The 23,260-nt window shown below is 45.8% G+C and overlaps 1 protein-coding gene and 1 long non-coding RNA gene across 2 annotated transcripts in view; one reads left to right on the forward strand and one right to left on the reverse strand.

The window, feature by feature from the left end:
• Positions 1-2,946, reverse strand: part of LOC146351962 (uncharacterized) — a 52,750-nt gene extending 49,804 nt beyond the window's left edge. Inside the window, exon 1 of the long non-coding RNA XR_014787500.1 lies at positions 2,857-2,946. This is a non-coding gene — a long non-coding RNA (uncharacterized LOC146351962). The remainder of the gene's footprint in view (positions 1-2,856) is intronic.
• DCC (DCC netrin 1 receptor) overlaps positions 1-23,260 on the forward strand; it is a 1,145,836-nt gene that overhangs the window by 401,138 nt on the left and 721,438 nt on the right. The window lies entirely within an intron of this gene.

Consider the following 23,260-nt stretch of genomic DNA (forward strand, 5'->3'; position numbering starts at 1 on the left):
AACATTGTTCAGGAGGCAGCAACGAAATCCGTCCCAAAGAAAAAGAAATGCAAGAAAGCCAAGTGGCTGTCTGATGAGGCTTTCCAAGTAGCTGAGGAAAGAAGGGAAGCGAAAAGCAAGGGAGAAAGGGGAAGATATATCCAACTGAAAGCAGAGTTCCAGAGAATAGCAAGGAGAGACAAGAAGGCCTTCTTAAATGAACAATGCAAAGAAATCGAGGAAAACAACAGAATGGGAAAGACTAGAGATCTCTTCAAGAAAATTGGAGATCTCAAGGGAACGTTTTGTGCAAAGACGGGCATGATAAAGGACAAAGAAGGCAGGGACCTAACAGAAGCAGATGAGATTAAGAAGAGGTGGAAAGAATACACAGAAGAACTATACAGGAAAGATCTGAATGTCCCTGATAGCCATGATAGTGCGGTCACTGAACTTGAGCCGGACATCCTCGAGAGTGAAGTCAAGTGGGCCTTAGGAAGCATTAGTAACAACAAAGCTAGCGGAGATGACAGTATTCCAGCTGAGCTATTTAAAATCCTAAAAGATGATGCTGTTAAAGTGCTGCATTCAATATGCCAACAAATCTGGAACACTCAACAGTGGCCACAAGACTGGAAAAGGTCAGTTTACATTCCAATTCCAAAGAAGGGCAACGCCAAAGAGTGTTCAAACTACCGCACAATTGCGCTCATTTCACATGCCAGCAAGGTGATGCTCAAAATCCTACAAGCTAGGCTTCAGCAGTATGCGAACCGAGAACTACCGGAAGTACAAGCTGGGTTTAGAAGAGGCAGAGGAACTAGAGATCAAATCGCCAACATTCGCTGCATCATGGAGAAAGCAAGAGAATTCCAGAAAAACATCTATTTCTGCTTCATTGACTATGCTAAAGCCTTTGATTGTGTGGATCACAACAAACTGTGGCAAATTCTTAAAGTGATGGGAGTACCAGACCACCTTACCTGTCTCCTGAGAAACCTGTACGAGGGTCAAGAAGCAACAGTAAGAACCAGACATGGAACAACCGATTGGTTCAAAACTGGGAAAGGAGTACGACAAGGCTGCATATTGTCGCCCTGCTTATTTAACTTATACGCAGAGTACATCATGAGAAATGCCGGGTTGGATGAATCAGAGGTTGGAATTAAGATTGCCGGGAGAATTATCAACAACCTCCGATATGCAGACGATACCACCCTAATGGCAGAAAGTGAAGAGGATCTCAAGAGCCTCTTCTTGAGGGTGAAAGAGGAGAGTGCAAAAGCTGGTTTGAAACTCAACATTAAAAAAACTAAGATCATGTCATCTGGCCCTATCACTTCCTGGCATATAGAAGGGGAAGAAATGGAAGCAGTGACAGATTTTACTTTCTTGGGCTCCAAGATCACCGCAGACGGTGACTGTAGCCATGAAATTAAAAGACGCTTGCTCCTTGGGAGGAAAGCTATGGCCAACCTAGACAGCATAGTAAGAAGCAGAGACATCACCTTGCCGACAAAGGTCCGTCTAATCAAAGCTATGGTTTTCCCAGTAGTAATGTATGGCTGTGAGAGCTGGACTATAAGGAAGGCTGAGTGCCGAAGAATTGATGCTTTCGAACTGTGGTGCTGGAGAAGACTCTTACGAGTCCCCTGGACTGCAAGGAGGTCAAATCAGTCCATCCTAAAGGAAATCAACCCTGACTGCTCATTGGAAGGAAAGATAATGAAGCTGAAGCTGAAATATTTTGGCCACCTAATGCGAAGAGAAAACTCCCTGGAAAAGACCCTGATGCTGGGAAAGACTGAAGGCAAAAGGAGAAGGGGACGGCAGAGGATGAGATGGCTAGATAGCATCACGGATGCAATGAATATGAACTTGAGCACGCTCCGGGAGAGAATGCAGGACAGGAAGGCCTGGCGTGCTATGGTCCATGGGGTCACGAAGAGTCGGACACGACTGAACGACTGAACAACAACTTTTCATGCAGACTTACACACACACACACACACATTCAAAAACAGATGGGGAAAGGGGACGGAATGAAGTCATGCTTGGAAAAAAATGCAAGTGTTATAGAAAGTGAAACTGACAGATTCATCCATCCCTAAATAGCACATGACTCAGCCAAAGAGAAGCATTTTATGCCCCATTGGTTCCAGTGAAGGTAAGCATGTGCCTAACATACTATAGAAATGATGGGGATTTTTTTTAAGTACTTTACTTTCTGCATGGTGACCTTTATACCAATATGAAATATGAATATCATAGTTTTAATGTACATTTGGGAGTATGCATGAATGTAAATTGTATTTACCATGAGTTTACCTACCATGCCTTTATTTTCATATGGGTCAAGTAGCAAGGAAAGGGGAGCGGAGTCTTCACCATCGCACGGAACAGCCTAGGGTCCAAACTGGGCAATATGTGAGATGTGTGATAGCATTCCACACTATATAAAGGACCCTACCTGATTTATCACTGTAAAGTAGCCCACATGATTTATCGGTTAAACTCATGGAATTGACATACCCCTGTGGTGTGGTCTAAGTGGCACCTAAAACGTGTACAGCTAAAAAAACTCACCACAAAAGCCCGTGGTTTGTTTTTTTCCAGGAGTACCCCAACTCATATATAACAACCACCTTGAGGCTGCTCATGTTACTCACTCACTCACTCACTCACTCACTCATTCATATATTTATTTAATAGATCCCACTAAATGTAACACTAAAGGCGGCCAGCAGTAATAAAATTCAGATAAAATGTTACATAATTAAAACACACACATCAGTTAAAGTACATCAGTTAAAACGCAGTAGGAAATAAACAGCCCCCACATGTTTAGACCTACTAGCTGCTGGAATAACACCTTACCTGAGCTTCTAGTGCCTTGAGCCCTTGCTTCATGGCTTATAGTCTGCACTGCCGACCTTTAGATGCCTACTAGGCTCTGCTCTTTGGACTGTGTGTATGTTGGACGGCTTATCTGTGTTTTGACCTTGGCCATGCCTCTTGGAACTCCCCTTTGTGACTGGTAGTGCTGCTAATTGCTTACTGATTTCCCCTGCTTAGAACTGCCCTCTTGCCGGGCTGATACAACTGTGCTCGATGCCGACTTGCTATCAGTTTTGCCCCATATTGGTCCTGGGGCTGAACCTTACCCAGCCATTGCAGGCTGCAAGGTTTCAGACAGGAGTCTTTCCCAGACCTAGCTGGAGATGCCAGAGATTGAACTAGGGCCCTTCTTCATTCAAACCTTGTGTTCTACTCCTGAGTAATGTCTCATTCCACATCTCTTGTAGAACAAACTCTTAGTTCTTTGGCCAAGTGGAACAGCAGTGATTGTAGTTGTTTTGTGGTTCCCGTGGGATATCATGGACATTCATTACAAGTAGGGATGTACAGACTGTGTAAAAATCCACTCCGTCTGTGTTTCGTGGATTGTCAAGTGCCTTTTGTTCTGTCATCTGCCCCCAAACATATGCAAAGATTTTTTCCCATCATGCAGAAAAATACACAAATAATTATGTAAGTATTTAGCTAAGAATTTACATAATTTACCTCAGTATGTAACATTTAGCATGTTGTGCCCCATTCCATTCATTTCCTCAGCAGAAACTTACGTATTTTCCTGTGAATTTATAGGCGTAAATGTGGGGAAAGTTAAAAAAAAAAAAAATCCTCCGAAAGTCCATGGACTCCATGCAGCCTGAGAGGGGGTCGTTCTGCAGCAGGTTGTGCAGGTCAGATTCTTAGAAATCTGAGCTCCTTTTAGACTGTCTCAAATTTCTCCGGCATCCCTAATTACAAGTGCTCAAGGTCTATGTGTCAAGAGCAATGAGGACCCCAGCTCATTTCAGTCTGATTGTGACACTGAGCTCCCTGCTGTGAGTGGAACGTGTGGTACCCAAGTGTAGAAGAGTTCAACAAAGAGCAGCAGGAGGTCATAATTAGTGGCGTAGGTCAGAAAGTCAGTTGTCCAATTTTATAAATAAATACAATGGTGGTTAATAGCACATAACAGTGTCGGCACAGCCTAAACAATTCCTCTGAAGGAGAAGAGGCAAACCCCATCGCATGGCCCTGTCAGGAGTAGGGATGGGGGAGAATTTCTCCCCGAAACTTCGGGGGGCTGAGCGCCAACGCATTCGGTCCTCTGAAGGTTGTTCGGGGAGAAATTCTCCACCCCCCCCCCCAGGATGGGACTTACCTTTCACGAATGTCCCTCCCGGCGGCGGGTCCCGGTGGCGGTTTGGCAGGTCTTTGTCAGGGGCGGGGGCGGCAGCCGGTCTTTCGACCGGCTGCCGCTGCTGCCATTACAAGCAAAGTAAAAAAAAAAAAAAATGCCCCTGTGATAGGCTACGTAATGATTAACGTAGCCTATCACGGCTAGATTTGCAAAGTCAGCCGTGACAGGCTACGTTAATCGTCACGTAGCCTATCACGGGTGACTTAAAAAAAAAAAAAGCGCGTACGCTAATGGCGGCCCCCATAGGGAGCCGCCATTCACGTTCCTTATTTGGTCCCTGTAGTCTACGTAAAGATTTACATAGACTACGGCGAAAATAAGGACAAAGCAAATAGCGTTGCCCTTATTTTTGCCGTACTCTACGTAAATCTTTACGTAGACTACAGGGACCAAATAAGGAACGCGAATGGCGGCTCCCTATGGGGGCCGCCATTTGCGTACGCACTTTTTTTTTTTTCCAAAGTCACCTGTGATAGGCTACGTGACGATTAACGTAGCCTATCACGGCTGACTTTGCAGATCTAGCCGTGATAGGCTACGTTAATCGTTACGTAGCCTATCACAGGGGCATTTTTTTTTTCTTTTGAAGTTCACGGCCGGGGAGACGGGGCGCTTCTCCCTGGCCTGAATTTCGGCCGGGCGAGGAGGGAAGCCTCCTCCCCCGGCCTGAACTTCGGGGGGAGCAACGAAGCGCCTCCCCCCCACCGCGAAGCAAGCTGCAAGACCAGGTAAGTGACTTTCGTGCACCCCTAGTCAGGAGCGCCCTAGCAGCCTCTTTCAGTAGACTCCAATAGCCAACTCAAGACACAGACAAAAGGATTCTTTTCAAGGCTTTAATCCTTGTACAACTTAATGACTCTTTCAGATGCTAATCACCAGCAACTAAGCAAGGAACTGCAGAGTGGCCTTTGTGCTGAGTAGACAGTTGATCCCCGTTTGAAGGAGAGTCACTTGAAGACCTTGAACTTATGGGCTAGGGAGAGATCCTCCCTCTTTCCCTTGGGTCCACGGGAGGTGACCATTGCTTGCGCACCAAACGGGCGCTACGCCTTCTTTCCACGCCCTCCATCGCTCGTCGCTCCCTGCGTCTGCGTCGAGCATCTAGCAAGCCTCATTCCCGCACTTTCTCACTGCTAGGATCACTATCTCAGGAATGCTGGCAGGAGGAATCTCTGCCAGCTGCTGTGCCTGTGAGGGATGAGCGCGCTCCTCTCCCATGGATTGCTGATCCTCCTCAGAATCAGAACTGCTCTGGGGCTCTATGGGCTCAGTTTCCACCCTGACAGGCCCCTGAGGTATGATAAGCAACACAAGACATTTATTAAATGATGTTCCTCCATAGGATCAGGCTTTTTTCATATTGAGTATTAATGCATAAAAGCTCACAGTCTGTAGCAAACAAAAGCAATATATTTTACCCATTTATTGTTGCAAGTGCAGCATATTACACTTTACTCATGGGGGAAGATACACACCATATTGAATTTTTATTCTTAATTAGCTGGTGTTAATAAGCTGCTACTGACATTTTATCTCTTTTCCTGATTACTGCATTGCTGCTAAACATAAAATCATTCCTATAGGAAAACAAAAAAGAAAAGGGAGAAAGGTGCACTTGGATGCCATAACCCTACAAAATACATTGGGCACGATTCAGCCAAAGATGAGCTCATTTATTTTAATGGGAGAGTTCAGTCTGTGCTTAAGTATCTTGGAACCCTTGTTGTTTAGTCGTTAAGTCGTGTCCGACTCTTCGTGACCCCATGGACCACAGCACACCAGGCCTTCCTGTCCTCCGCTCTCTCCCAGGGTGTGCTCAATATTCATAGCATCGGTGATGCTATCTAGCCATCTCATCCTCTGCCGTCCCCTTCTCCTTTTGCTTTCAGTCTTTCCCAGCATCAGGGTCTTTTCCAATGAGCAAGCTACAAATCCCAGTGATCATCTATGTGCTAGGAACAACCTCCTAGTAAAGTTTTAGGGCTGCAGCAACCCCCACTATTATTATTATTATTATTATTATTATTATTATTATTAACTTTATTAATCGAAATTGACTGAAATTGACACTGGAATTGCTGTAGCTGTTGAAATTAGGAATGTTGGAGAAATCCATTTGGCACATGGAATTCGATGAGGTTTCCTATGCCCCCCCCCCAGGCTTTGCTCAGGTTCCTGCTGCAGCACCTGACTTGGTCTGCAGTGAATTGGGAGAGTTTGTGAATTTCCCAGGCATTTTGTGCATTTTTCCTTGCAGGTTCTACAATTTGCACAACTTTCTGAGCAGTTTGTGCAAATTTGGCCATAATTTGTGCAAATTGCCAGAAATTTGCATGAATTGCGGAACCTGTGAGGAAAAAAGAAAATGAACAAAAAATGTCCCTGGAATTTGGGGGAAAGCCTTGGCTCACAAAGGTAAATCAAGTTGTACGCACTGTGGAACTTTGTTGAGTCAAAAAAAAAGAACCGGATCTCCTGGTGACAGACATCCCTAGCTGAAATTGCTGCTGAGCTTTTCTTGTGCACTCTTTGAAAAGGTTCAGACCATCCAAACTCATTCTCCAATGGGAAATGGGACACTGGGAGTTGATCCATTTCTAGTTGAGGAATCCTCCTGCCAAGCCTAAACAGGAACAAGGCTCCTATTCCAAGTGGGGTGGTTGGGTAGTTAATTTTAGACTGGATGGGCTTGTGGGGGACCCCTCTTTATATGGTGATATGGATTACTTTCCAAATGTAGTAAGCCTGCTACCGGTGGGGACCCTCTTGCTCATTCTACTGAGTGGGGCCATGGGTATCTGTCCTGATGGCCCCACAGCCAATTCCAGGCTGACTGTATCCCTGAACAGGATAACTCCAATTAGAGGGGTGGAGATACACCACAACATCTCTTGCAGGTCCCACTTGTTTCCCCTAAAGCAGGGGTTGGCAACTGTTTCTCTTTTGAGGGCCACATTCGCTCATGGGTAATCTTTTGGGGGCTGCAGAATGGTGGTGGAGAAGCCAGTGATGAGCAGAGCCAGAGCCAAAAAGTGGGCAGGTCACCCCTTTTCTTTTTCTACCCCCCCCTTTTCTCTCTCTCTCCCTCTTCCTTCCCACCAAGCAGGCTGCAAGGGAAGGGACAGATCATTTTTGCCAGTGGTCTGAACTGATTGCTTGCAGAGCACTTTTAAAAAGAGGTTGAGGGATGCACAAAATTCAGCTGAGGGATGCAAGTTGGCCACCCTTGTCCTCAAGCATGATTTCAAGATGAATTTGGAGGTTGCTGCTCAGGAGAAACCAATGAGGAGTTCTGCAAGAAGCAAAAAAAAAAAAAAACTAAAAAAAGAATTTCAATAGGATCAGTGTTTCATGTTATCATCCATTATTTTATTGAATAGACATATACAGGGTTTTTTTAATGGTTATTATTATTTCAGGATGAATAGAGATTGCTAAAGGGTAATTCAAATCAGGTTGATCAAGTATCACATTGGTGGAATGATTTATGCTCTTTTCTTTTCTTTACGAAAGAACACACACATACACCACACACAGAGATGCTGCCAATAATTCATGTTATCTGGAAATGTCAAGCATTATTTTCCTAGCTGTCTGACAAAGGAAATCCCATTTTACAAAGAAAATATTACATATATTTTTGGCATGGGCGGGGGGCAGGGGGTAAAAGAAGGGTAGAGGAGGAGATATTTTCTTTTCATTTGGGTTCCCCTCCTCTCTGACCATGCATTATTGATTGGGAACCCTCTTTGGATTATTGCCACGGTCTTGCTCGCTTTCTAAATCATAAATATTCACCCCTGCAATACTGCGGACAATTTGTTTCTTCATAGGAGGTTATATGGAGTGGCCAAAAATGTGCAAACTGCCTGGAGAGCAGGCTAGCATTAGATCTGTGCCCTCAAGCAAGCTTAAAACAATTGTCTTGCAGCTCCCTTGTGGGAAGGATAGATGTGCCTCTTTTCAACTCAATTTACATGGAAAGGCATCCAGATCCACCATGTCAATTGTGGCCATATAAAACCCATTCACTCTTGTGTATTGCCCTATAATGTTGCACTTGTCAACAGAAGAGAGAACAATAACATGCGTATTTTGATTACCCAGGCCTACAAAGTACAACAGGTCTCTTGGTGCTAGCTTACACAGAGTATGTGGGCATGGGAATGTTAGAGTAGAGCCCCTGCCACTCCCCCCCCCCCAATACATGGGCTTACAGGGAAGAGGACAGCATTTTACATGAACGACTAGGGAAGGGCAGATCTGTCATGTCTGATCCCATAGAATCACCCTTTTTTCCCCATCTCCAAGTTCATTTTGTGATGGTTCCATGAAGATATGTCTATCTGTGTGTTGGGGGGGGATTGTACATTTCTTGCACATTTGTCAAGTTGTGCATTTTTGTATGCACCCACCAATTGGCTAAAATATGTTTGCATGTATTTTTGAAACATGTGGATTTCATCAGACATGTTTTTCCTGTTCTGTGGAATGCTTTGCAAGTCCTGAACCATGGATTTCTGTATGCAAAGTCAGTCTAGGTCTGCACCCATTTCTGGGCTGTAGAGATTGGAGAAATCTGTAAGAAAGATCTGATGGAGTGGATTCCTCACATACTCCCTAAGACAGACAACCTCCCTACAAAGACCATTCTGATTGGGTGAGACTTCCCCACTCCCCACCCCAAATTTAAAAAGAAAAAAGAAAAAAAGAGGTTCCTGGACTATTCAGAAATCTTAAGTAATATCCTTGTGGCTAGGGATGGAGGAACTAGTGATGTACAAACCCCCCACTTTCCGGTCCGAGGGGAGGTTTGTAGAGGGGCCATTAGCCTACCACTGGGAAAAATACAGATGCAAATGGTGTACTGTATGCCACTTGCATATGTAAAGCACTGATTTTTACCTAATTCCAGCCGTAAATGGACTGGGACTTGGGAGATCCAGATTCTAGTCCCCACTCAGTCATAAAGCTCTAGGGCCAGGCCATGCCAGTTAAGGGGAACAAGGGAGAGATGTGTAGTATCTGTCCCCTGCTTCGGGCCTGTCCAGAGCCAAAGGATGGCTGGGGGAAGTGTGACTCCATCTTCTGGCCTTCGTTTGCTGCTCTGCGATGCCAGAAAAATGTTACCCAGAAAACCTCCCTCATCCATGACATGATCCCGGATGAGGGTGAAGACCTGGCATGTATTACGGAGACCTGGTTGACTGAGGCCGCTGCTTCAATCCTTGCAGCCATGTGTCCAGCTGGATTTTCGTGTGCACACAGCCGAGGTCTGGGGATTGGGGAGGGAGAGTGGCTGTTACCTATCGAAAGTCCTTGGTCTTCACCAGTCCCCCTCTCCAGAAGACCAAGGTAGCTGAGTGCATGTACTGGAGGTTGGGCCCAAAGGGCAGTCTGGGGATTCTGCTCGTGTACCATCCCCCCCGCTGCATGACTAACTCCCTGACCAATGTGATTGAGGTGGTCTCTGATGTGCGTGTGCAGTCCCCTAGCTTATTGGTATTGGGGGACTTCAATGTACATTTGGGGGCCGTCGTCACGGGGCACCTCAGGACTTCATGGAGACCATGGCTTCCTGGGAGCTGCACCATATTCCAAATGGGCCCACCCATGTAGCCGGTCATGCACTAGACCTTGTGTTTGTTTCTGGAGAAGCGGGGAGTGATCTGGAAGTCGGGGGTATATCCACCACCCCCTTGTCATGGTCAGATCACTATCTGGTGATGTTGGACTTCTCGGTTCCACAACCCCTCCGCAGGGGTGGAGGACCCATGAAAATGGTCCGCCCCAGGCGTCTTATGGAGCTGAAAGGATTCCTGAACGTGCTTGGGGATTCTCTGCAGTACGCCAATGGCCACTCGGTTGAGACCCTGGTGGGTGCGTGGAATACTGCAATCACTGGGGCATTAGATCGGGTGGCTCCGAAACGCCCTCTCCCCCTGAACAGGGCTCGGACTGCACCATGGTTCAATCTGCAGTTACGAGCTCTGAAACAGGAGGTGAGACTAGGGATGTACGAAAGTCACTTACCTTTTCGCAGCTTGGCTTCGCGGTGGGGGGGAGGCACTTCGCTTCTCCCCCCGAAGTTCAGGCGAGGGGGGGAGGCGTCCCGCCTCGCCCGGCCGAAATTCAGGCCGGGGGGGGAGGCGCCCTGCCTCGTCCGGCCAAAATTCAGGCCGGGGAGAAGCGCCCCGTCTCCCCGGCCACGAAACAAAAAGTAAAAAAAAAAAAAAAGACCCTGTGATAGGCTACGTGACGATTTACGTAGCCTATCACGGCTAGATTTCCAAAGTCAGCCATGATAGGCTACGTAAATCGTCATGTAGCCTATCACGGGTGACTTTTGAAAAAAAAAAAGCGCGTACGCAAATGGCGGCAGCCCATGAGCACCGCCATTTGCGTTCCTTATTTTGGCACGTCTAGTCTACGTAAAGATTTACATAGACTATGGCGAAAATAAGGGCACACTATTTGCGTTGCCTTTATTTTCGCTGTAGTCTACGTAAATCTTTACGTAGACTAGACGTGCCAAACTAAGGAATGCAAATGGCGGCGCCCCATGGGCGCCGCCATTTGCATACGTGCTTTTTTTTTTTTCCCAAAAGTGTTTCAAAATCACCGGTGTTTTTTTTTTTTTACTTTAGTTTGTTTTTTTTTGCAATGGCGGCGGTGGCAGCTGGTCGGGAGACCGGCCGCCGCCCCCGCCCACAACGAACCGCCGCCGGGACCCGCCTCCGAGAGGGACATTTGCCGAAGGTAAGTCCCGTCCCGGGGGGGTGGGGGGCCGGCGGAGAATTTCCCAACCAACTTTGGGGGGCTGAATGCATCGGCGCTTGGCCTCCCGAAGATTCGGGGAGAAATTCTCCGCCATCCCTAGGTGAGACGGGTAGAGCACCAGTGGTGGAACTCTCGCTCCAAAGGCGATCTGACACAGGCTAGAGCTGTATCTTCAGCCTATCACGTGGCAGTGAAGGCAGCAAAAAAGGAATATTATGCTGCCTCTATTATGCCTGCAGAGTGCTGTCCCAGGAGGCTGTTCCAAGAGGTCCAGAGCCTGATCGGTCCAGTGGCTCCGGAAACGCTGCAGCATTCTAAGGCCTCCTGTGAGGGCTTGGCAAGGCACTTTGCAGATAAAATTGATCGGATTAGGAGTGTTATTCCGTGTGCTGTGGATACAGTTAGTGAGCAGTAGGCGATCTATGGCACACCAATTTTGTGGGATCGGTTCCAGCTTCTTCCTTCTGATGAAGTGGACAAGGTGCTTTCATCTGTAAGGCCGACCACCTGCTTACTCGATCCTTGCCCATCTTGGCTCATTATGAGCTGCAGAGAGAGACTGGGTGAGGGGATCAAGGCCGTGGTGAATGCCTCACTTGAGGAGGGAGTGATGCCATCAGCCCTCAAGGAGGCAGTGATAAGACCACTTTTAAAAACGCCCTCCTTGGAACCCCAAGTTCTGAACAACTTTCCCCCAGTCTCAAATCTGCCATTTCTGGGCAAGGTGATTGAGTGGGTGGTGGCGATGCAGTTGAAGGCACACTTGGAAGAAGCCGATTATCTAGATCCATTTCAGTTGGGCTTCAGGCCTGGGCATGGGACAGGAACAGCCTTGGTCACCTTGGTGGATGATACGAGGAGGGCTCTAGATAGGGGCGAATGCTCCTTCCTTGTTCTCCTCGACCTCTCAGCGGCTTTTGATACCATTGACCATGGTATCCTCCTGGACCGCCTGGAGGGGTTGGGCATTGCAGACATCGTATTACGGTGGTTCCGGTCCTTCCTCTCCAGCAGGTGCCACAGGGTAGCACTGGGAGACAAGGTTTTGGACCCGTGGCCACTCACTTCTGGGGTGCCACAGGGTTTAATCCTCTCCCTGATGCTATTTAACATCTATGTGAAGCCGCTGGGGGCTATCATCTGGAGGTTTGGGGTGAGGTGTCATCAGTATGCGGATGACACGCAGCTCTACCTCTTGTTCAAATCTTCACCAAGGTTGGCTGTAGAATCCCTGTCCAAATGTCTAGAGACGGTGAGTGGCTGGATAGGGAGGAACAAGCTGAAGCTGAACCCTGACAAGACCGAGGTACTTTTGGTGGGAGAAAAGAGGAGGTTGGGGGATGTTGACCTGGTGTTGAATGGGATACGGTTACCCTTGAAAGACCAGGTCCGCAGCCTGGGGGTCATTTTGGACTCCCAGCTGTCCATGGAGGCTCAGGTGTCAGCTGTGAGCTGGACAGCGCAGTCCCAACTCCATCTGATACAGCGGCTGCACCCCTACCTTCCCGACCATCTGCTCCCATCGGTAGTACATGCCCTGGTCTCCTCTCGTTTAGACTACTGTACTGTGCTCTACATGGGGTTACCCTTGAAGACAGTTCGGAAGCTGCAGCTGGTACAGAATGCAGCGGCTCACCTAATTAAAGGCAGCCGCCGGTGAGATCGCATCACTTCAGTGCTGAAGGAGCTTCACTGGCTACCAGTCGTTTTCCAGGCCAAATTCAAGGTGTTGGTTTTGACCTTTAAAACCCTATACGGTTCCGGCCCACCCTATCTCAAGGAGCGCCTCCAGCAACACCAGACAGCAACTCAACCAGATCAGCCTCGGATGTCCTTCTCTCTGTCTCATCAGCCAGGATGGCTAGGCTGGTGAGGACAAGGGAGAGAGCCTTCTCTGTGGTGGCCCCCACTCTGTGGAACTCTCTCCCTAGGGAACTCCTCCATGCCCCCTCTTTAATGATATTCTGCCATGCATTAAAAACATGGTTGTTCAGGCAGGCATTTGGGGTGGGCTAGGGTAATTTTAGAAATGTGATGTTTTTAATGTTGAATTTTATTATATGAACTGTTTTTATTGTTGTACATTGCCCAGAGTGGCTGGGTGACCAGCCAGATGGGCAATTAATAAAATAAATAAATACATAAATAAATCTCAGTGGGTCAGGCTTTCAGCCTAACCTGCCTTACAGGGTTGTTGTGAGGATAAAATGGAGAGGAGGAGGATCATGTGTAAGCCACCCTGAGCTCCTTGGAGGAAAAACAGTGGGATATAAATATAACACAAATAAATAATAAATAAAATCGGGTTTACCTTTTATTTTATTTTGTTTTGCTTTGTTTTTTTTAAGATAGCTTGTCACCTTCGGAATAGAAGTGGGATAAAAATGCAAATGAATAAAGCTACACCTACGCTTTCTTGAAACCTACTTTGGCTTCTTCAGCCATTTATGGCTGCAAGTAGGTCAAAATCAGTGCTTTATGGCTGCAAGTGGTGTACAATGCACCATTTGTGTCTGCACTTTTCCCAGAGATAGGCTAATGGTGGCCGCCATTAGCGTATCACCTTGTATAGGGAGCTGGAGAGCCGTTCCGCATGAAATCCTCCACAGGTGCCATTCTGCCATGGTATCCGGAGTTTGGATTCTTTGGAATCCACCCTTATTTGAGTCCATGGTGGAATTCTCTACCATCCCTAGGATGAACTCACTTGCTGCTGCCTCGCCCTCTGCGTGTCAGACCCCTGCCAGCCAGTCCACCCTGCTCGTGCCTAGGTGTGAGCTGCCCAGAGGTCCACAGGCGTCTCTCAAGCCAGTGCCCCCTTCCCCACTGAGCTCCCATTGTGCGCACAATGGTGGCTCATTGCAGGCTTGCAGTGGTGGAGGCAGCAGGAGGGGAGCCGAGAGGGAAGCCCCGTGGTGCTACTCTCTTGGTCGACATCCTGCCTCCACTGCTTCCTAGCAACTGCATCTCTCTCCCTGCTGGGCATCAGCAGGAGAAGGTGCCACTGCTCAGCAGGAGACAGCAGGGTGGGGGGCCTTTAAGGGGCAAAATCAGCAACGTTACAGGCACAAACACCTGCATTGTTGTGGACGGGGCCCCTTTAAGGCACCCATTTGTGTATAGGGGACAGATACAGGAAATAATAGTCAGCCATTTTGCACTCAAGTGGCTGCTTGTTCTTTTCTGTAACTATCCCATTTATGCAGATGGAGGCCTTAAAGGGGCCATGTCTGCAACACTACAAGGGTTTATGCCTATAATGTTGCTGACGTGGTCCCTACAAGCCCCCTTTTGGCATATATGGGATAGTCGCACAAAAGAACAAGCAGCTATTTGGGTGGAAAATGATGCTCAGCCAGGAAGCACTAGCCCAGCTCAGCATGCACCAAGCTGGGCAAGCACCGGGGTTCGCAGACCAGCATCTGAGGGGCTGGGCCGGCAATTTCTCACTGGGCTTTGAGCTCCTTCCTGGTGCCCACACCATCCCTGCTTGTGGCTCTATTCAGTTATTATGCCAAACCATCCCTAAGATCAAAGTCCAAATCATGGCTTAAGCTTCAAAACATGCAATGGCTGAGAGTTGTTCATTGGGTTCAGTTTTCAATCTTCTCATTCCTCACCTTCATTAGTCTATAGGTTTAGTCCTGTCGCCATGGTTCAGCAGCATCTGGAGGTAGAGCAGTAGCTATAATTTGGTTTGGCAATTTAGACATCATATGAAACTGTAGCAAAACTCTCTTAGCCACTGTTGGACATGAGAGCGCTTTGGCTATTAGGCGGCATAAAACTGAAATAAATAAATACAGAAATAAATAAATGTGCCATCTTTAAAAATTATTTTTTTATCACATTTATATCCTGCCTTTTTCCCTCTTGCAAGGAACCCATGGGAGCTTACATGGGCTTGGCCCTCCTCTTTTCCATTGGAACCTCACAACTAGGAGTGCATGAACCCAGTCCTCCTGCCCAGTATCAGCAGGTGCCCACTGAAGCACCACCCCGCTTGAGCCTCCCCACACCTGTGCGCAAGCCCCCACGAGATCAGCGAGCCACCTGAAGTCACCCCAGGTCCTGTCCGCGAGCACCTGCCATTTTCCCATGGGGATTTATTTTTTTATGAAAAGAGAGCTAATTAAATATGCACATATTTGAATATGTACACATATGGGCTGGGATTGTGGGGAGCATCCGAGAGGGCACAAGCAGGGGCAAGTGAGGCCAGGGGATTGGCATGTACCAGAGGTGTGGATGGGGGGGAGCCTGACGGACTCCCGGACTTAGTCAGGCATCCGTGCCATCCCTATTCACAACAACCCTGTGAGGTAGGTTAGGGTCAGTGACTGATCCAAAGTCATCCAGTGAGCTTCATGGCCAAGGGGGGACTAGAACCTGGATCTCCCAAGTCCCAGCTCTGCACTCTTACTATTGTACCACAACTGGCTCTCCTTATTTGAGCTTGTGCCAGATGTAATGTGAATTAGTAATTTGGTTGTAGAGAGATTATGCACTAATGTTTTCGTCAAATATTAAGGAAAGGGTTAGTTCAGATCTCATCACTTGCTCCTGGTTGCCACTGAAAGGCTCTTTCCCATACTAGTGATCCATCTGTGTTCTTGGAATTATTCTTAGAATAATTCTTGGATTTTTATTCTGTGTGTTTCCCCCCCCCTTAAGTATAGAATAGATGAGTTTCACATACATGAGTTCAGGACCCCTTACAACATCTCTGAAAGGTGAGTCATTATTAGTATCAACATGTCAGGCATTATTAATATCACCATATTGTAAATGGGGCCTGAGGCCAGACAGATGGTGGCTTGCTAAGGCACCTATGCAGTACATGACCAGGGTGAACATTTGAACAAAGGGCTTATCTGGTCCACAATGGACAGTCTTTGCTGCTACACTAGAGTAGCTAGCTCTGCATAATGTTATAGCTGCAACCACCAATCCAAGAGCAAATACAAGGAATATTGACTGCCAGCAGCAGAGAGATGGGCAAGCTCTCCATTTTCTCTTGAGTCATTATAATGATCAGATTCCTCTCTGTATTATGATTGCTTTTATATTGATTTGGTGTAATTGTGCTGTACTGCGTTGATTGTGCAAGCCACCAAGAACATGACAACGGAAAGGCAAGGTATAAATTGAATCTGTGTAATGAAAAAAGAAATGTAGTGTTAGCCTCTCTAGAGATATGCAGCACTGGCATGCTAACACTATATACCATACAGAACTGAACTGAACTGAACTGGAGCGTGGGTAAAAGTGTTCAAATGTTCCATTCTGAAATATGGATCACAGCATAGGCAAGAGCTTTTCAGCACCAACCATGAACTGCGATGCTTCAACTAGGGATATGTGATGATTTTGATCAGCCCACACTTACCAAACCAATGTGTGGATTGAAACAGATATCCTTCTGATTCTGCACTTCTCCAAATTATGTGAAGTAGTTTTCAACTGTTAAAATACACATTTTGGGATGAAATATGCTTAGAACTGTTTCCTTTACCATAAACTATGCACTAAGAAATCATATTTTTGGAGAAAATGCATCCAATGTTTTTGTGGGTGAAATGGGATGGAATGGATTTGTGAATGAACGCATGAAATATGACATAGACCCAAAATAGTCTTATCTGTCCATCCCTAGTTTTTAACTAGGAATGTCAGAGAAATCTGCAGTGGATCAAAATGGGGTGAGAGCAGGCCAATCGCCGAGTGCGGGCAGGGGGCGAGCAGGGGCAGGGGCTCGGCAAGCAGGTCTTGGGGGTGAGGGCAGGGGTGGTTCTGCCAGATTCCTGGACAGAATCAAGTGCCCACAACATCCCTATGAATCCACAGAGAACCGGCTTTTCAAAGTTTCATGGATTCCGCAGATTTGTGGACTGTTTTTTTAAACTTTCCGATAGTGTATACAACTTTGGTTGTACAGAACTATGGAAGTTGTAAATACGATAATGTATAAGCCATTTTAACAACAACAACAACAACAACAAACATTTTACACACAATCTCTATTCTCTCTTCAGCTTCTACAATGTAGCAATCTTGCTCGTGTGTTCTCTGTTCATTGATTTTACAATGAACTAAGAAAATATGGAGAATGTTACATACCAGCAAAAGTTCCACAAATTCCAATGTATTTTTTTGTATATTTTTCTGGAGGGAGGAAAAACTCCACATCCATCAATGAGTGGATGATGGAGACATAGAGTGGACAATGCCTGACAATCTGCAAAACACGCAGGGGGTAGATTATACAAGATTCTTACATCCCTAGTTTCAACCAGTACTTAACCTTACCTATCCAGCACTGCAGCGTGCACATTAAACAACAGAGTTCTGCTGAATTAACAGCAGCAGGAGAAACAATTCCTGCCAACAATTGGAATATTCCTTTCTCATTTTCACCCTCCTCCCAAAGAAACTGGATTTGGGCATACATGTATCAATCTCCTTTGTGTTCTCTGTTGAGATTAGTAGCCATAATATGTTGTGGGTTTTGTTTGTTTGCTTGCTTTGATTTCCTTTGGCCCATCCTCATTAACAAAACCCAGTGTACCTTAAATGTCAGAAAGAAAGAGGGGGAATCCATACTATTCTTAGGATTTGACTCCCACTATGGGTGCAGTGTATAAAATGAAAGCCAAATTCACCCATGGAAGACAATGGTGGAGTCAATGCAGGCTCTCTCAAAAAGTGTCTCAATCCCCCCCCCCCACACTCTGTCTCTCTCTCTCTGTCTCTCTCTGTCTCTCTTTGTCTCACATACTCTTACTGGGGTTTTAGGATTACCTTTTTTCATTTCTCTCCCTTCTCTCAAGTAGAAAAAGAAAAGCCTTTTGTGTTGTTTTTACTGAACCTTTTCAAGGAGTCTCCCAGGTGGCTTACAAATTACACACACACACACACACGTTGACCAAGGTTTTGCCCTTTTTTACCCCTAAAAAAACCTATGTGGTGAGCCTCTCCACAGCCTACCAGCTGTTCCTGTCCCAGAATCATGTTTGATTCTGAACATCTGCTCACTGCTTGTTTCTCCTGGATTTGCACTTGTGAACACTGTTTGTTCATTTTGCTCAATGCTTCATGCAAAACAGGTATCAAACATGGAAGTTGTGCAAAAAAAACCCCACACCCATATCTGTGCAAATTTTCCCCATAGACGAAAGCATAGGTGATCTAAAAGTTGTGCATTTCAAGAAAGTTGCACATTTCAAGAAAGATGTGCATTTTTCAAGTACGCATTTTGTGAACCCAAGTTCAGAAATTTGTGAAACTTTTCAGAGGAAATGCACTCCCATTTGGATTTTTGTGAACCGGGCATTTCTTGAGTGATTTGCAAACTGAAACAAAATTCTCATACATCCCTAGTAGCTTGGCATAAGTGGCTTAGGCATGAGATGCTTAACTAGAAACACCAACACTAGAAACAGTATGTACTATTTAACTAAAAGTTTTATTAAGGGACGTTTTGTACTTAAGGGAATAGAGTGCTCTTCAAATTATAGGATGGGAATGCTTAAAAGCACTTAAATTAAATATCCTTGTTTACCATACTTAATAAGAGAGTCTTCCCTACTACAAAGCTCTTGATAGCTCCCTCTCGATCCAAAACTCACCCCAGCCAAACCAAGAAACAGCAGTCTTTCTCTGCCTTCAGCCCCTCCTGTTGCCTCTGTCTCAGATGATGACACTGTATCTGGGATCACTTGATGAAGACCCCTCTGGTTAAACTTCTGCCTGAATTCTTGGTCTCTGCTGCCTGCCTGAAGTATAACCACCTCACAGCCCAGCCTCCTGCTCCTCACAGCCACCAGCTCCAGATTCCAGGTCTCCCTCCAGAGGAGTTCTCTCAGAGTGGCTTTTTCTTTTCCCAGTTGTAATGAGTTTGAGAAGTCAGGTCAGGTGTTGAACTGGCACACCATCCTCTATGCTGTTTATTAAATGTATAAAAACCTGTCAAGTATAGAATCAAGGACAGTTTTATTGTTTCTTAGAGTAGGCCTCCATATATTGGGCAACTTTGTAGGCTTCTCACATGGGGAGATTGGTATCCAGCAGGCACCAATCCACATATTAACAATCTCTAGCTGTCTGACACTGATAAGGCTGTTATCCTCATGTCAACAGTTATGCAGCTGCCTAATTTCCTCTGTTTGCTTTACTGTTTTATCTCACTGAGGAGATGAAGAGGGTTTCTTTCCCACTGTGTTGGAATGTTTGTTTGTTTGTTTATTTATTTATTTATTTCTATACCGCCCAATAGCCGAAGCTCTCTGGGCGGTTCACAAAAATTAAATCCAAACAACACACAATAAAACAATTTAAAATATACAGAACATTAAAACCACAATATAACAATACAACCACAATAAAACTTAGCAGCAGTGCAGAAGTTTAAAATACAGATTTAAAACAGCAAAGATAAAAATTTAGAAGGCTAAAATGCTAAAATGCCTGGGAAAATAAAAAGGTCTTCACCTGGCGCCGAAAGGAATACAATGTAGGCGCCAGGTGAACCTCACTAGGGAGCTCATTCCAGAGCCAGGGTACCACAGCAGAAAAGGTCCTCCTCCTAGTAGCCACCCACCTCACTTCCTTTGGCAGGGGCTCACGGAGAAGGGCCACTGAGGATGATCTTAAGGTCTGGGCAGGCACATATGGGAGGAGGCGATCCTTCAGGTAGCCTGGCCCCAAGCCGTTAAGGGCTTTGAATGTTAACACCAGCACTTTGAATCGGGCCCGGAAATGGACTGGCAGCCAGTGCAGCTGGAAAAGTACTGGCGTAATATGAGCTCGCAGGCCAGTCCCTGTTAACAGTCTTGCTGCCCTATTTTGGACCAGCTGAAGTTTCCGGACCGTTTTCAAAGGCAGCCCCACGTATAACGCATTGCAGTAATCCAGACGAGAAGTTATCAGAGCATGGATAACTGTAGCAAGGCTATCTCTGTCCAGATAAGGGCATAGTTGGTATACCAGCCTAAGCTGATAAAAAGTGCTCCATGCCACTGAGTTCACCTGTGCCTCAAGTGACAGTTCTGGATCCAAGAGCACCCCCAAACTATGAACCTGATCCTTTAGGGGGAGTGCAACCCCCTCCAGAACAGGTTGAATATCACCTAGCCGGGCAGACGAACCACCCACTAACAGTACCTCCGTCTTGTCTGGATTGAGTTTCAGTTTATTAGCCCTCATCCAGTCCATTACCGTGCCCAGGCACTGATTCACTGATTCTGGTTTTGATGTAAAAGAGAGGTAGAGCTGGGTGTCATCTGCATATTGATAGCACCTCAGCCCACACCTCCGGATAACCTCCCCCAGCGGTTTCATGTAGATGTTGAACAGCATGGGGGATAAAACAGAGCCCTGTGGAACCCCATGGCACAATTGCCATGGCACAGAGCAGTAATCCCCTAGCACCACCTTCTGGAATCGGCCATCCAAGTAGGAGCAGAACCACTGTAGTGCAGTGCCTCCTACTCCCAACCCAGACAACCTATCCAGAAGGATACCATGGTCGATGGTATCGAAAGCCGCTGAGAGGTCCAGGAGAATCAACAGGGTCGCACTCCCCCTGTCCCTCTCCCGGCAGAGGTCATCCCACAGGGCGACCAAGGCAGTTTCCATTCCAAAACCAGGCTTGAAGCCCGATTGAAATGGATCTAGATAGTCCGTTTCATTCAAGAGTGCCTGGAGCTGTCCTACAACCACCCGCTCAAGCACCTTGCCCAGGAAGGGGATGTTGGCCACTGGCCTATAATTGTTAACATCCTCTGGGTCCAGGTTAGGCTTTTTCAGGAGTGGTCTAATTACTGCCTCTTTTAAAGCGGCAGGCACCACTCCCTCTCTCAAGGAGGAATTTACAACCTCCTGGACCCAGCCGGACAACCCCTCCTTGTTTGATTTAATAAGCCATGAAGGGCAAGGGTCAAGCACACAAGTGGAATGTTGGGACCTGTTAGTCATAGGAAAGGCAATTCGTTACCCTGCCTGCAATGCTTTGAGCATGTTCTAAAAGATCAGAAAAAGGTATAAAAGATTGGGCTGAGAACCAACCAATTTGGTCTCCAAGAGGGAATACACACGCTACCAGCCCGGAGAACTTTTGGTCCTGGGTTGGGAACAACATCTCATGTGCTGTTGATTGGCACCCCCAACATACACACAGCTTCACGAAGGTGCCCGTTTCATCAGCTGAAGAGATGTGTGGTTTCTTTGTACTCGGCATCAATTTTCTATCAATAAACTGTCATTGCTTTCACAGGTGGTCTAGTTTCATCTTGGAAATCCAAAGAATCTATTTTGACTGGGCCTGGGGTAAATCAGGCCTCCAGATTAATACACCAGCTCTGAGCACTCTCCCTTCTGCTGACTACAAGGAACCTCAACTCTCTGTCATCTAACTTCCAGCTACCCCTAGCTGATTTCAACAGATTTCTCCCTGATCATTAAAATAACAACAACAACAACACACACCTCCTGGCCAATTATGTTCCCCCATGGAATTCCCAAATGCCTATCATCTTTGTTGTCCCACCTTACCAATCAAAACAAAGTTAACTTCTCCCCCTAAAAGTTTTAAATTGCCTAAAGCATCCTTTCGTAAGTCAATGTAACCAAGGCAAACACAACTGTTTAAGGTTCCATACACAGTAGCAAAGCTAGGACTCTGGCCTACTCAGTTACATTATACGCTCACAGAGTATTTAAACATTACAATAAGCATTATATGCAAAGCATTTCTTCACACATACATTTGAAAAATGCACATGAAAAATGCATACTTTTGAAAAATGTGCACAAACACACATTAATCAATGGGAGAAGAATGTGTACATTTCAAAGATGTGCACATTTGATGCATATGCTTGGAAAATTAAGCACAAAAAAAATGTATGGCGTTTCATATGAACTGGAAAAAAGAACCAAAAATTGCAATCTAACTCAGACACAAGATAGAACAAGCTCTGAGGTGGAATTTAGAGATGGCTGATAAGCTCGATTTTTCCTGGTACACACATTCCTGTACAATTTAATATTGTATTGCAAATGTGATTTTAATATTTATTGTGAACTGCTGAGAAATATTATTATATTTAGCAGTATGCAAGTTCAATAAATACATACATACCTGAGTGGCAGGGAACCTTTTTTAATGGTAAAAACAAAAACATCAGTCACCTTGTCTCAACTAAGGTAACTCCCCTTTTCTTGAAAAAAATCTGATAAATTCACCTGCCCTCTGAAAGTGCTGAATATCTCCATCCACTTTCATGGGGATGAATTAAAGGGAGGGGGGAAGCATATTCAGCACAGTACTATTATATACAGAAAAGCAGGATTTTAATTCACCCCTTCTTCTGTCTGCATCAAAATAATCCATCTCTCTAGTAATTTCTCTCCAGTCTCATTGAAAGGTTGTAGCATTTCATAGTCCCATCTGTCTGTAATCCTCCTAATCTATGAGCCATACTCCAGTTCTCTGCAGTTTACACCTATCAGCATCATCAGGGGTTTGTATTTTCCCCATCTCAACCCTCCCTTGATCTTTATAACCCCATGAACCAACTCTCTCCCCTCTTCCTGTACAAACCATCAATTATCAAAGAAAATATTATTGGGGGGGGGGGAGAATGTGAACATCCAATTCCCTTGAATGACATGAACAAGTAAGCAGGATATGCTAACTGGTTGCCTATCCAATAATAAAGTGAGACAGCTGCAGCCTTCAAGGTGCTCCCAATTAATACTTTGAAGAAGATTCTTGGTTGTTTGTGGTTATGATTAAAATTTACAATTAGGGCCCGCTTAAATGCATATTGCTTGATTTAATTACAGCGATTACAAAATGCTTAGCTCAAGAACAAGGGTATTAATCACCTTCCTTTCTCTTGATGCCAAGCTGAGGGGAAAGAAAACAAACCCAGAAAGGTCATGTGCAAATCTAGCCTTCGAAAGTTAAACAGAGGGGAAGTTCAGGAAACACCCTCTTGGCAAACTGTGATCTGCTTCACTGATAAGTACAGAGAAATGGGATACTCAAGGGACTTAATCACAGGGCTTGCCAGGGCTTTGTTTGAATCTCCTACATAGCCCTTTCTTGTATATGTATAGGCATCTAGGAAAATTGGGCTACTAGATGGTTTACAACTTCAGCACCTTCAATGGAACAGTGCAGCAACTAAACAGGTATTATTGCTGAGGTAAGTGAGGTGGATCTATCTGGGGATATATTAAAGA

The sequence above is a fragment of the Heloderma suspectum genome, chromosome 2 (assembly GCF_057233095.1).
Source record: "Heloderma suspectum isolate Gila_16-S chromosome 2, 16-S_ref, whole genome shotgun sequence".
Lineage (NCBI taxonomy): Eukaryota > Metazoa > Chordata > Lepidosauria > Squamata > Helodermatidae > Heloderma > Heloderma suspectum.